The following is a 14,352-nucleotide window of genomic DNA, read 5'->3' as shown; positions in this document are numbered from 1 at the left end:
CCTGTGCATTTAAAAGGCAGAGTGAGATTGGCTTTGTGATAATGATATATGAAACATAAACCCGAGGTCATCTGTTCCAATAAAGCCTCCAGTCTCTCAGCCCCCCTCTTGCATGCAGATGAACCAATATAAAGGGTGCGCTTGGTTTCACAGGTTACGCTCTCATTTCTCCCCTACACAGACAACTGAGGCGTTAGTCTACTGCCTGTCTCTCTTATTGAGATGATAGAGAAAAAAGGAGACAGTGGAGACAGAGAGGAGGGGAAGAAGAACAAAGGCAAGCTAAGACAAAACAAAACAAAAAAAGAACACAGCGAGACTCCAGGTTTCCAATTAGTCAGTGGTGAAATGGGATGTGGAAAAGATTGGAAGTACTGTCCAGTGCTAAGTGTCACTGAGTGGGGTGGGGAGGTGGAAGTGGTGGGGGGATGGGGGGCTGCCGGATTAGGAAGAGATGAGACGAGAAGCGCTGCATTTTCCTCTCCTCCCAGACAGCTCATATCTGCTAGCTGCTGGAGGCTGGCAGAGAGAAAATACACACCAGGGGGTCTGGCTTTAGAAAGTTGCTGCAGCACTTCAACTGAAATATCTGACCTGAGTACTGAGTTCATTTTTGGCTGCTCACATGTGCTTTTTCTTCACTGGAAGGTCAGGAAAGAAGAAAATGGGATGAAATGAGATGAAAACCATTATTCAGATTGTCACTAAGACACACTATGAAGAAAAGTAACATTTCAAATCTGCATTAGCTCTTTTTCTGGGCACTTGTAGACAATGGAAACCATTTGGGCAACCTTGTCTCATATAAATTATGTTTATATACTACTAATTTGTTTTGCAAATTATATTTTAAAGAAAATAGACTTTGACATTGGAGACCAGTGGTTTGCATCCTGAATCCAGTATGTGGTTAGAGTTTAGACAAAAGCACTTTGGTTAATGTTAGGGAACACCTGTGGCTTAATTTAAACATTAATAAAGGACTGTAAACAGGTTGTGCTTCATGGTCCAGGTTCCTCTTGATTCTTTTCAGTATTTCAGCAAAATCATTTCATCTTTCCTGAACTTTAACGAAACACAACTATACTATGAACAGAAATTAATAGAAAATAAATGAATTATCTTGTTTGTGAAAATTTTGCAGATATGTTCAGTGTCAATTTTTTGCATCTGGCCAAATATACAATCAAGAGATGCTGCACTTTCCTTCACAATATATTTTCAAAAAAAAAAAAAAAAAAATTAAATATAAATATAGTTTTTAGAAGACAGGATTGCTTTTAAGTTCATATAGCGGACAGCAAACAGTTGCTTCTGTAAACACAACCACATTCATGTTTCTGGTCACCTGATCAATGTAAGTCCAATATTCTCTCTATTTTAGCTCCATTTTGGTCTCCGCCAACTAACTCTGGCTCCATTAAAAACTCCACTGTGTTCACCAATTAGCTTTTCTTGTGGAAAACAGCTGCCTGATGTGGTTGAAACTGACGCTGTGAGAGAATGAAACCTGTGATGTTGTGGTCAGGAAAATAAAAAAATGAGCTGAAAGATGCTGAAATGCTTTGTAGAGCTGAGGGAACCTGTGCAGTTGGATGATAATTCTCTCTGGGTTCATGACTACAAGTGACACCTTTCACATTACACATGGTCATTAAATCCATTGTTAAAAATGTGATTGCAGTAGCTTTAAATACATGCATTTTCTAAAAGGTGGCACTTCTACTGTTTTCCTTATTTTCTTCCACTTGTACCAACCTCACCTGCACGCTCATGTAAAACCCCAATCCACATTTTTAAATTTGTATTATCACTGTTTTTTTCTTCATTATCTGTCTATCTTAACATATTTCTCATGCATTTACAATGGAAGTTAATTAACGATTTATTTAAATGTAGCTGGATTTTGGAAAATGAAAAATAGACATATTAAAATGTAACAGTATTGCATCATATAAGATGCTGAGACTGACTAATTTAAAAGTCCAGTTTGATTTTGGTGATGTATTTGTGGACAACTAGCTGGGGGCTTGTGAGCCAATATTTACTGAGGTCTAATAAGGAGTAAATGAGGTGTGAAGATGGAATAACAGTTTAAAGGATTTTTTGATTTCGTTGAATTTGCTCGACTAGATAAGCAAATTAAGAAAATCAAGGATATTCTTTCAAATGGGCCGATTCTCTTTCATCCATTGATTCCTATCCCCCAGATAAACAACCCAGGCCAATGAATAAACATTGGACCGTTTTAGTGCTTCGAAACAGTCTCTGAGCAAAAGAGCCTAATTCAAGTAACATCCTTTCCAAGGGATCGATTCCGTGCAGAAGCATAATGCTATGCTTGGTTGTTCAGCTTGTCTCAAGAAAGCAATTCCAGCACCACCGGCGGCATTTGTTACTGGGTTGTCTTAAAAACCTCCCTGCAAGAAGTTATTGTGCTGCCATGCCACGGTGAAGAGGCATTTAAAACAATGAAACAGCTGCTCAGGGGGCAATTAAACCCAGGTCAGGGCTGATTTATGACCCATTTGAATGACATGACAAACACAGTTGTTCGTGGATATTTGTATGTCTGCATGCACATGCACACAATGATACAGAGAGATTATCACTGAGGTTGTCACATTTACATTGTGTTTACCTGGGCCATTTATTTCTATCTGAGGTGCACATAAACACTGGCTGCTGGAGGCATTTACTGTTAACATTAGTACTGTTACTGCTGTAATATCTGCAGCAACCATCAAGACAGAGCCTCAAAAAAACAACTTCAATGTAAGCGATTGGGGACAAAATCCACAGTCCCTTTTTCTGTGCAAAAATGCCTGCTATTATTATGCTGAAGCAAACATAAGCCCTCAGCTTTATATTAGTCTAATCAAGTGGGTATCTTCCAGGCAGTCTTTTCAGTAGACAGGCTTCAGTAGACAGACTTTGGCACTAAAAAGGCTGCAGCTCTCGAAGATTTCCATTTTAACTTAGACTGCAGAACCTTAGTGCGAGGAAGTTCAAGTGTCGTGTTGCCCCGAGACTGTCCTGTAAAAACAATTTATTATGTCCCATAGTTCTAGAGGGTGAAGTAATTATGACAGGAGTGAAGGGAGACGTGGGGTGACCTAGCGTACAGAGCAACAAAGTCTGTGTTTGGAGGAGGCTGGGGTGGATGGATGGGTCAACAAAACACAGAACTATGCTACAGGACAGTGGTGTTCGATTCCCACGTGTAGAGGTTTATGTCGTTTCTATTATCCATTACCATTCAGCAAAATTAACCACGTTATTAATACTGTAACCTAACTTTATTTAGCATACAAACATTAAAGTTGCATGCTAAATAAAGCTGACAGATAAACTATTAACTGTTATATTTTACTTACTGTGATAACTGTGTTGATGCTATGTCTGTATGATCGTTACAGTAAACAAACCAAATATACCAAAGTGTATGTACATTTTAACACGACTGTAGCAGAAATAAGCAAAGACTGGAGACCACGAGTATTAACAGTAGTAGTAACAGGGACTAAACATTGTCTGCAACCAAACTGCAGCTGTGAGTCTTGTCAAATTCTACAGGCCGCAGGAGTAGCATCCACAGGCTAACAGGCAAATGAGCACCGAGTCTAGTGTCTGACTCAGGTTCATGAATGAATCTGGCGGGCCCCCAAGCAGCCTCTTTGTTATTCTTCAGTAGTTTGGTATGCACTAGACGTGGCAAAGGCAGCAGTTTTGTATGAAAGCTGCAGAAGCTAAGTCAAGTCCAGTTTATGAGTTAGTACAGGTTTGTAGTGCTGAACAGTCTCGGCAGTGAACGCATACAGCTACAGTAAGCCCTGAGGGGAAAACTTGATTCAGTGCGTCACCCTCTAAAAGCAAGTTCCACTTTGTCAAGGCTATGTTAAGGTTGTAACGCTTCAGCTGTGACAGCTGGCAGATAGTGTGGTAAAGAAGAAAAGCTGAGTGAGAGCTTTTGTCTGGAGTCCAGAGTCAGAATACAAGGTTGTGGCTGCTTCATGAAGCAGCATCTACTATCGTTTTTCCCGAGCATTACTTAAATCTCACATTAGCTTCAGCTGAACTTCAGCACAGATTCTGACACCAAACATGGACTGTGCATTTTGTCCCCATCACTTACAAATAACCACATTAACAAGGGATTTCTCTATAGAATGGAAAAGATTAATTATTACAGAGATGCATGTGCATACTGTTTAAAGACTGACTTGGAAAAATGTGAACCTATCCCTTACACAATGTAATCTCCACACAGAAAGTTAACACAACCGTAACAATCTGCATATCAAAAAAGACCCCCTGTGTCACATCACCCAAACGTGACGTCAGCCAGCGATTGATCCCAGCGGAGGGAAACAGCCTGACCCAGCCTTGCAGGAGTTTTTCAATTATTCACCGGCCCTCGCCCTTGGCCCGAGGCTGTTCAACTCTTTTACTGTTGCTCTCTCTATACCTCATCACTTGCTGTATTCATGAATAAAAAAAACTCTGGAGAAGGCTCGATGTGATCCACCTCCACAGTATCACAATTCATTTCACGAACTGTAAAACTTTTTTGGTGCCTCCCTCCCAAGCTGCAGTCGTTCAGATGAGTTCAGTTGATTCTCTGCTACTGATCTAACCTTGCACAAAACACATTTTGTTACCATATTTTGCAGAATGTTAAGGGTTCACTGCCAATTTAAAAAAATATATACTATAAAAGTATTCACAGCATCTGACTGTCGTTGCTGCATTGATTGTATTAAAAAATACACTGTGGCACACAGCAAAGCACATCGCTTATGGGCTGGAAGCAGATTGTCAATTTTTTTTACAAAAACTCAGGACATCAAAATATTTTCAAAGATGCTATAATAACAAAAATTCTACACACAATAGCTTCTGGTCTTGGAAAGCCTCCAATATGAAAAGTCCTATTTGCTGACAGGTTGTTCAATTGAGATGGGGCTCCCAAGAAAGAAAATCTGTCGCTGTAGCAAATGGCCCACAACAGAAAATGTTTACATTCAAAGCCAAGAGTCCACAGGAAGAGAGCTCTGCAGGAATGAGTCCTAAAACCCAGGAATAATTTAGCATTTTAGCACCTCTGGTTCCCGCAGTCAATGGCTTTTTTAAATGGGCTTTTGATTATATGCCTGAAATAAGGTCTGTGGTCAACACAAGCTCAAACACTTCCGTCAAGACACGTCAGTAAACACGCCGGTCATAATATTTTTAAAATTTCTTGTCTTAAAAAAGGAGGTTGAGCCTACACAGGTTGTTGGGGGTAATCAACACACTGAACACAAAAACTGATCTACTCACTACTCCACCTTTACAGCCTTGTTGTGTTTATACTCTTGCAAACTATTAAGAGGAAAGGCTTTTGTAGAAGAGATAACACATTAACCAGAAGAAAAGTTGGAAGTTTAGCCATGTCTAATGTGACGCAGCTTTGAAAACAGTTTCTAGGAAACAGGTGACCGTCACTGTTTGTAGTCCCAAATAGCTGCTTTATTCTTATCAACTAGGTCCAAAGCAGCATTTCTCAGACATCAGTGACACATCAGTAATTTAAAAAAAATTGTTGAATATTTTAAAATTCAAATTTAGTTGCAATACAAGTGTTACACTGCGTGGTCAAAAGTCTGTCAATATATTTTTGTCTACTTTTGGTTTTGGGCAGTTTTATATGGCCTGGGCTCCTGGTACATAGTTTAAATAAAGGGAACTCTTTAAAGATACAGTATACAATTATGTTTTAGACAATAGTGTGATTCTAACAGTTTGGAAAGACCCTTTCCTGTAAGACAGGTGTCCATAAAGTTTAACAATGGTTTTCAGAATTTGATGTAGAAGAAGAACACAACTCCATGAGATGCTGACAGTGAGCCAGGCCTCATCACCCATCATCAGGGCTAGGCCTCTCTCATGCTCTTGTAGCTAAATGGGGGCAAATCTTCGCAGCCTGAAACTAGAAGAGTGTAGATTAATGCCCATGGTTTTGTAATAGTCAGTAATCACTTCTGACCGTGTAGTTAACTACTGAGTACATTAGTGGCATACTGCATACGAGACATATGCAACAAAATCCCTGATGATAAAGTGCATCAGCACATGTTTGAGTGCTGAAATAAAGAGTCATGTCACTGCTGCAGACCAGCTACCGGAGCAGTTTGTTAGTCCTCATGATTCAGCTGTTTATCTGCTTTTCAAACTGTAATATAATCATTTGACTGTGAAGACATTGCTCTGCTGCACTCATGATATCACCAAGGAAAACATGTTTCCCCCCGATGCTTCATATCTTGCAGTTTCAAAGGTTTCTGTTTGTATGACTTAACATCCTCTTTTTTCATGGAGTTTCCCCTCTAGACTGAACCGAGGCTGTGGAGCGATGAACACATCCAACTGAGCCTCCTGATTACAAGCTCTATTTATCAGCTTTCCCAAGACCGGTGGCCATGTAGGAGGCCTTGCTCTTGTGTTCAAAAACATCTTAAAAGTATCCCCGCTGCTGCAAGTGAATTTTCTAACTTTGATGTGCTCAGGTTTAAAATTATCTATGCAATCTATAAGTTACAGAAGGCTGTTTTGATCTGCTATCTATCTCTCTGCAAACCAATCGCTGGCTTGCTCTTTGCAATGTTATCTCCTGTTGTGTTAAGCAGCAACAAAGCTGTTATTATAGGTCATTTTAACATTCATATGCACAACCCTTTTTGAATACCGCAGTGTCTTAATTTTTAAATCATGAGTCTAAAATCCCAGCTTCAGCCTTTGATTTTTATTTTCACTTCAAGTCTCACTGCTCTCGCTGGAGAGGACACTTTGTCTCTGATCAACAATTCACATTTCTGACTTTTTTAGGTGACAAGTGGTCAGCCTTTGAAGAGCTGCTACTTTGATCCATCACTTCAACTTCTGATAACTAACTTCATATAAGTAACTTTACTCTGAATTTTACTTAATTTGCAGCCTTTCAGCATTCTGCTTCTCGTGTCCAATTAAATGTAACTGTCACTATCATATTGTCATGTACAGCACTGTGCACAGGTTTAGGTACTTCAGATGTTTAGATCGTGCATCAGCATGATGGGGGCATCCAATCGGTCTTACATTCCTTCTGCAGCATAACAACGACCCCAAACTTAGCCTACAACCAGAGTCACAAAGAACTATCTACAGCAGCAGGAAGAAGAACAAGGAGCCCTGCGGCAGATGGTCTGACCCCGTCAGAGCCCTGATCTCAACATCATCGAGTCAGTCTGGGATTACATAAAGAGAGACAAGACACAGCCTAGAGTCCAGGAGAACTGTGGCAACAACCTGAGTACCCTAAAAAGCTGCGTGCAAGTGCACCTAATTGGTGCTGTTTTTTTAAAGGCAAAGTGCAATTTTGAGGTGATTTGAGTTTTCTTCTGTTTAATGCACTTTGTATGAAGTTAGCTGATTAATTTAAATTATTCATGACATTATTTTTGAAAGGATCTCCACTTTACCTTTAGTGCTTAAAAGTTTTGCTCTGTACTGTGAAAATTAGATGTAATTTCAATGGGCTTTTAAGAGTTAATTAGAATCTCAATACCACTCTCACATCTGTTGGTCCAGTATGAAGCTGGAGCTGGAGCTGAGCGCAATGACTGGGAAGCAGCATCTGTTTATCTTAAAATTCAAACTGAAGCTTCACTAAAACTTAAGGTGGAAATATTTTCATTGGACAGTGAAGGTGTGGATTCTGACTTTTTTTCAAAGACGAAGCAAAGGTAGAAAAGTTTCAAATAGTTTTCAAATGAGTTAAGTATCTTGAAACTAATAATCTGCAGTCCATGTTATTTTATTATTACAGGTGTAATACCACTGGAGTCCATCTCCATTTGCAGTTATGCTGTCATCTGTTTCACTGCGTAGACTTGTCTCAGCCTGCTTTAAATCCGTTCAGTTACGTTTGGTGATAGTACTTTCATCTAATTTATAGTTAGAATCTTCCAGGTGTGCGCGAGATGTATATTTTATCCCTATCATTTACATCTTCGGGTATTCCCCAGAGTATAAAGCACAATAGATCAAATGAACCAACACTGTAACGTTTCTTACAATCTATCCACTTGACTTGAGTCTTAAAATACAGCAGTACAACATCCTAGACAGAAAGTACTGTTTTTACATCCATTGTAAATGTGCTCACACAGGAGCAGTGGGGTTTACTGAATGACAGAATGGCTGACATGTTGGTTTACGTCCTGCCTACCTGCCTGCATGGACTCTGCATGGAATCCAATCTCAGCACACGGCTCGGATAGCTCCACAGATCAATACAGCCAGAGAGGAATGAAATAAATAGTCTTTCTTACCAGATTACTGCAGTGACAGTATTTTGCTTACATGAGTAAAATTAATTCTCCCAGGCTGCCAGGAAGAGACATGGGAAAACAATAAAGTGGGAGAGTGTGAGTGGACTCTTGTGTATCTTGGATACCACATCTCCCAAAAATCTGGGGAAATAGGGAATACATGGACAGAAATGGGATGGAGGATGACTCCTTTTATATCACTCAGCAGCTCTATTCAGTGAAAGGATAGTATTTTATTGTGTAACCATCTCAGGAAAGGGGGGGATGTCTTTTTTAGGCAGTAAACATAATTCAAATGGTTGGGTTCATCCAATGTATTCATAGTTTAACACTAAGCTTAAATTTCCACTTTTGCAACAGGAGTCTGGTTCAGCTTGTTGGAGTGGAAAATCATGTTAAGAGTCTATTATAATGTGGAAAAACTGACCAGGGACTAACTCAAATTCCACATAATTATTAAGGCATAAACCATAAGAAAATGGAACCCCAGTAAATGAATAAGTGAAATAAGTGATTCCTTTCCCAATTTTTAAAATGCTCACTCACCCTCTTTTGAAAAGTCATATTGGCTCCAGCAAAATGTAAATCGGCTGCTGAAACAAAACTCTCTGCCTCCCTTATCAGAAATACTTTGAAATCCCTGAGGCGATGCGGGGCCAGTTTATTTTAAGACAGGTAATTATTCAGACAGAGATCTATCTATATGCAACTAAAGTTCTCTCTAAGCAGTCAAAAACAAAATAAGTTTTAAATTATAGTTTGTGGTCGCCAGTCAGAAAAGAAGTCTGTTATATTTTATATTTGTAATACATATAAATAGGCTGCACACATGCATTTGCAATTACTGTGTAAAACCCTTAAAGACGTTCCAATAGTTTTTTTTCCAGGGGAAGAAAAAGCAGCTTACTTTATTCAAACACCTTCTGTCTTTATGACTTTTGTCATTGTTGTGGCACAAAATGTTCTCTTTATAATCGCATTTGACATCAGCAAAATTACGCCTCAAGCCTACATTAATTACCCGTGAGGGTTCAAACAAAGTCCACTTTTCATTTGGCCTCAAAACTACCCCCACCTATGCATGTGATCTGGTTCCCTGGACTCAGCAGCCTTTGTTTTTAGCACTTAGTTATGTCTAAGAAAACTCCCACATATCCTCTAAAAAAACAACGAAGGGAAGAAATTTCCCTTCAGAGCAGCTGGAGCAGCTGGATTCTGCATTCATGATGGAAACAAAGACCTAAACCGGGATTAATCTGATCATTTAAAACTAAGGTGACATTGAAAACATAAGTTGATGTGACTCACTGGCTTGAGCTTCATGCATTTCTTACTGCTCTACATATTTTATACAGCTGTGGGGGAAAATGTTACTCCTAGCTGTGTATGTACGCAACATTTTCAAAGTATCTCTTTGAAGATGTAACTTTGAAAATTATCTCTGTTGCTCTGCACATAAATTCCCTTAACTGGTGTCAGCAGAACATCCACTTCCCTGCCTCTTTATTCGTATTAATTTACATTCATATGGAGTGATGGGAAATGAAACAGTGAACCTTTGTTGAGAGAGCTGGTGGTGATGCTCTAATGAATGGCTCTCTCATCCCTGAGATGCAGTTTGTGACTGTGACTTGCAGCCTGTGGCTGACACATTGGGGTGACACAATGAGAAGAGGCTTGTGGAAAGACGGGACGAGCGGAGAACCCAGATAAAGCTGCTCTGCTGAGCTGCCAGCAGGGGGTCTTTGAGTTGTCTCCAGGAGAGGGGTGGAGGGGGGAATTTTGGGAGGCAGAGCTCAGAGTAAACAGTATCTGCCGAAAAACAACAACAGCAACAACCATGCTCCCTAATCAAGTGGCTCTATTGAAATGCAAAGCCTCGCTCCTTCAGTTCCTCACGAAAAACGCAGAGTGATTAAAAGTAAAATACATTATATGCACCATTACTCCACCTAAATTACATGTTTAAACACCAACTAGGATTCTACAACATCATATAATTAGGCATTATTAGTGTCATCATGAAATATGGCATGAGTGTAGTGAAGCTAGGCAGATTAATTACGTGAAACAGCACCTCAAAGGCACACTGGGTATGAGACTTGTCTCTCGCTCACTCTCTGTTAGTTTCCTGTCTGTATGTTCTAATCCATGTATTGCTGCTCTAAATCCCAAACACTGGTTTGTGTTAAGCCGAGAGGAATTATAAAAGGGCAATCATTGAAGGAAAAAAGGCAATGTCAAGATACAATGTCAAGTTAAACGATACTAAAATTCATTTTTACATCTTAAAAACTTGAGTATCCACATTGCATCTCCTTACAAACAATTTCAAAGATACAACATCATGTATTTACACACACTCAAGCTGATATGAAAAAAGACCAAACAAATAAACGTTATTTAGTACAAAGTTCTTGTCTCATTCATTTGTAAAAGGTATGTTTAACACTTCAGGAAATAAATTTGCCATCTTGCTAAGAGCAAGATGAGAAGATCGGTATCACTCTTTTACCTGTCTGCTAAATATGAAGCCACAGCCGGGAGCCTGTTAGCTTAGCTTGGCATAAAGACTGGAAACAAGGGGACACGGGTAGCCGACTGCATATAAATATGGACGTAGGCTCCGTGACGTGACGTGACGTGACGTGACGTAAGCCATAGGTTTGTGAAGAGCGGTGTTGTCATCTTGCTCAAAGGCTAACCTAAGGCTAATTCATTTGCTGGCTAATTAGGTAGTTAGGCTAACAAGCCAGGTGTTGTGAGGACAGATAGTGATACCTGCTAACTTATGCTAACATGTAAATAAAAAAACAACAATTTCACTCACCCAAAAAAAAAACAGAAGCGTATACTTCCTTGTTGTTAGTCACTTAACCGCATAGCGAGACATATTATTTGTCTGATATTAGCATGAAAATCCTACAAAAGGCCCAAACACTGGCGAGAGGTCACGTTCACGGACTCTGATTAGTTGCAGTGACACCGAGCAGACAGCTGGGAGACTGACAGCCCCCACCTGTCACTCAAAACGACCACATCCTCGGTTATGCATAACTTTAAGCCTTAATACAATTTAAATGGGGCCAATTATATAAAAATTGAGCCCGTACAGTCGCCAAGAAGAGGGAAAATCAGCCATAGAGACCAAAATGTTCTTTTGTATCAGGCTGATAACATATTTATTTCTGCTGTGAAGTTGGGTCATGGGACTCTAAGGGTATTGACTTTCAGCCCTGGAAAATGCTGCATGGTTAATATCTAGAAGGTGTATTTGTGCACAAAATAGTCTGGCGTATTAATACCCCATGAGATCGTAACATAAATTTAACAAACAGTAAAACATGTTAATTACAGAGCTTCAGAGGTGCTGATAAACAGATTTATGTTACCTCTAGAGAAGGCCAGGGCTGTTTCCTCAAGTTTCCAGTCCTGAAGCTGAGGTAAACTAACACTACACTAAGGCTTCATATTAACTATACAAACTTAAGAGTGGTGTCAGTCTTCTCATCTTCTCAACCTTAATTCCCTGAATGACAAGATATTACTTGAACTGCTAACTTAAAAGACATGTAGATCTTTTACAAACAACACAGTGCTGCAAGTGGATTTGCTCACAAGGAATACAACACAAAAAACTGCAATATCACCTATAATCCCACACACAGTTAAATGCTATTGATGTGGAGGTTTTGCACACTGTCTACACTGCTTTTAACCGAATGGCAACACATGCAGTCTCAGACCTATTTACTATTTGGGTTGATCCTTTCCTTTGAAGCTGTTATAACAGTAAAATCAGGTCAGATCTCCAGGCTCCACACACAAGTTGAAGTACAATGCAACAACACACTATTTCATTGAGATAGAAATATTCTGCCATATCTGCTGTACAGCATGACTGCAAACAATATAATGTTTCTGAAGTCTCAGCACTGAGGTCTTATTTCACTTGTTGGCAGAGAATCATCCCAGTTCTTTACAGCCTGCCAGATAGCCACCAGCACCGCTGAGAGAAGAAGCAGCACTCCACTGGGAAATTCTTTTCTTGTGGTGTTTGTTGTCCCTCATCACAGACATGATGCATACATGCATCCAGAGGAGGCAAAGCAATTGAGCCCGCACCATAAACATGTCTTACTGGAAGGAATAACAACCACCTAAATGTGAGCATGAATGATAAAGTTTTTTCATGAAGAAAAAATAGTGTCTTAAACCCAAACGTGCTTGATTGAGTGTGTTTAATCATCACTTGATCGCACATTTGCACAGCTGAACTTAGATGTAAAAAATGTAGTCATGATCTCCTGTGCTGTGCTTTTAGGTTTTGATTACAACTCTATATCTCTGCTTAATGAAACAGACCCCAACTGTTTTCAAGTCTCCACCCAGGCACGAACCCTAGTTACTGTGAAACAGCTCTGAAAGTCACAGGGAGCGGTCATGAATAAATGAAACAGCCTCGGAGATACTGAAAAGTTTAGTTTTTTGGACTTTGACATGGTCAGCAGGCAGGAAAGCAGAAAGACGGCACACAGACAGGAGCTCTTCTCAGTCTCTGTTTGGCATACTCTGATCTTTTAAAGTCTACAGCTAACATGTTTAGCTGCTCAATGCTCCACTGTGTTCACCACCTAGTCTCTAATATTGTCTGTTGTTTGATGCTGGGGCAATAGTTTGGATGTGTCAGGGCTTTTTTAAGCAGCTTCCTGGCATGGCTAGAGAGAGCACAGTGAGACACACAATCAAGACAATACGGTTCTCGGCCAGAAAGCCAAAAGAGGTCATATTTGTCTGTGAGTATATCCCTGTGAGCAGCTCCTATCAGATCACACATTCGATCTATTGTTTATATGAAAAAATTAGTGCAATTTTTATAAAATGGATCCTCAGCATAGTAGCATGATGAACTGCCCTCCCATAGGTTTCTGAAGAGCGGTTTTAAAGTTTAGAGTAACTAACTCCCAGCTAATCCAAAAATGTAAAGAGGAACAAAGTCAGTGTTGGGGGGGGGGGGGGGGATGGGTTGACAGAACACAGGACTGTCTCACAGGAGACTGCTGTTCATGATCCATCTGAAACACTTTCTTTTATCCATGACTATTAAGGACGTACTTATTAAAATGCAAATCACAATCTCTTCCTAAATCTAACCAGGTAGTTTTCATGCCTAAACCTACCCAAACTGTAAATGTTTCATTTAAAATGCTCACACACACACACCTTTCTGCTGCTGTATGGAGGCGAGCAATGAGCCAGGATTTGAATTTGATTTGAAAACGAATTCTGATGAGGTTCTATAAACTGCCCTTATTCTTTGATACGCCTTTTAAATAAATACTGCCTCTGAAGGTTGAAATTTGTAAATTAAGGTTTCCATTCCCAGAAAAGCATTAGAATTACATTAGATCTCACCATGTGTGCAGGAAATAAAGTCAAAGTCACTCTGTAAAACATCAACCTGACGTGCATCAGTTCTAAACCAGGTTTATATCTGACATAGCACATTACTTGCCTGCTGTGCTGAGGTTTCTCCAGGCTTGCGAACCATATGTGAACCCCCATAGTGAGCTGCATGCAGGCTGCATAAAAATTTTGATACAAAGTGGCCTAAAATTTTAATGTTGCTGTTATTACACTTCAAAACAAGTTTAATCTTTAAAGGAAATTGGTGGGCTTGTGACCAAATTGGTCCGAAATCCGTTTCTGAAACATTACATCAGGATGCCAGTGGTGCTGCACTGAAATTTGTAAATTGATCTATGAGAAATGTAAGATTTATTACAATTCCCAAGGTGGTTTATCTTAGACAGGTGCAAAATATATTTTCTGAATTGACAGAATCGCCTTCTCTCAGATAATCTCATAAATCATAAACTCATGTAGAAAGCGAAAAATGATATCATGATACTGCTAAAGATTAATTAGAGCATCGAAGGCTGAGGACTCTTATTGAGAAACTGATAAATCACCAGTCTAACAGGTGGATAAAATCACTTGA

At 39.6% G+C, this 14,352-nt stretch overlaps 1 long non-coding RNA gene across 2 annotated transcripts in view; it reads right to left on the bottom strand.

The window, feature by feature from the left end:
* The window catches only part of LOC139627977 (uncharacterized), a 29,621-nt gene that overhangs the window by 14,816 nt on the left and 453 nt on the right, over positions 1 to 14,352 (bottom strand). The gene's annotated exons all lie outside the window — the stretch shown is intronic.

This window comes from Trachinotus anak, unplaced genomic scaffold (assembly GCF_046630095.1).
Source record: "Trachinotus anak isolate AG129_WGS33_773 ecotype Australia unplaced genomic scaffold, CSIRO_AGI_Tana_v1 ptg000011l, whole genome shotgun sequence".
NCBI lineage: Eukaryota > Metazoa > Chordata > Actinopteri > Carangiformes > Carangidae > Trachinotus > Trachinotus anak.
The sequence above is the reverse complement of the archived record's forward strand: the minus strand, read 5'-3'. Positions and strand labels throughout refer to the sequence as shown.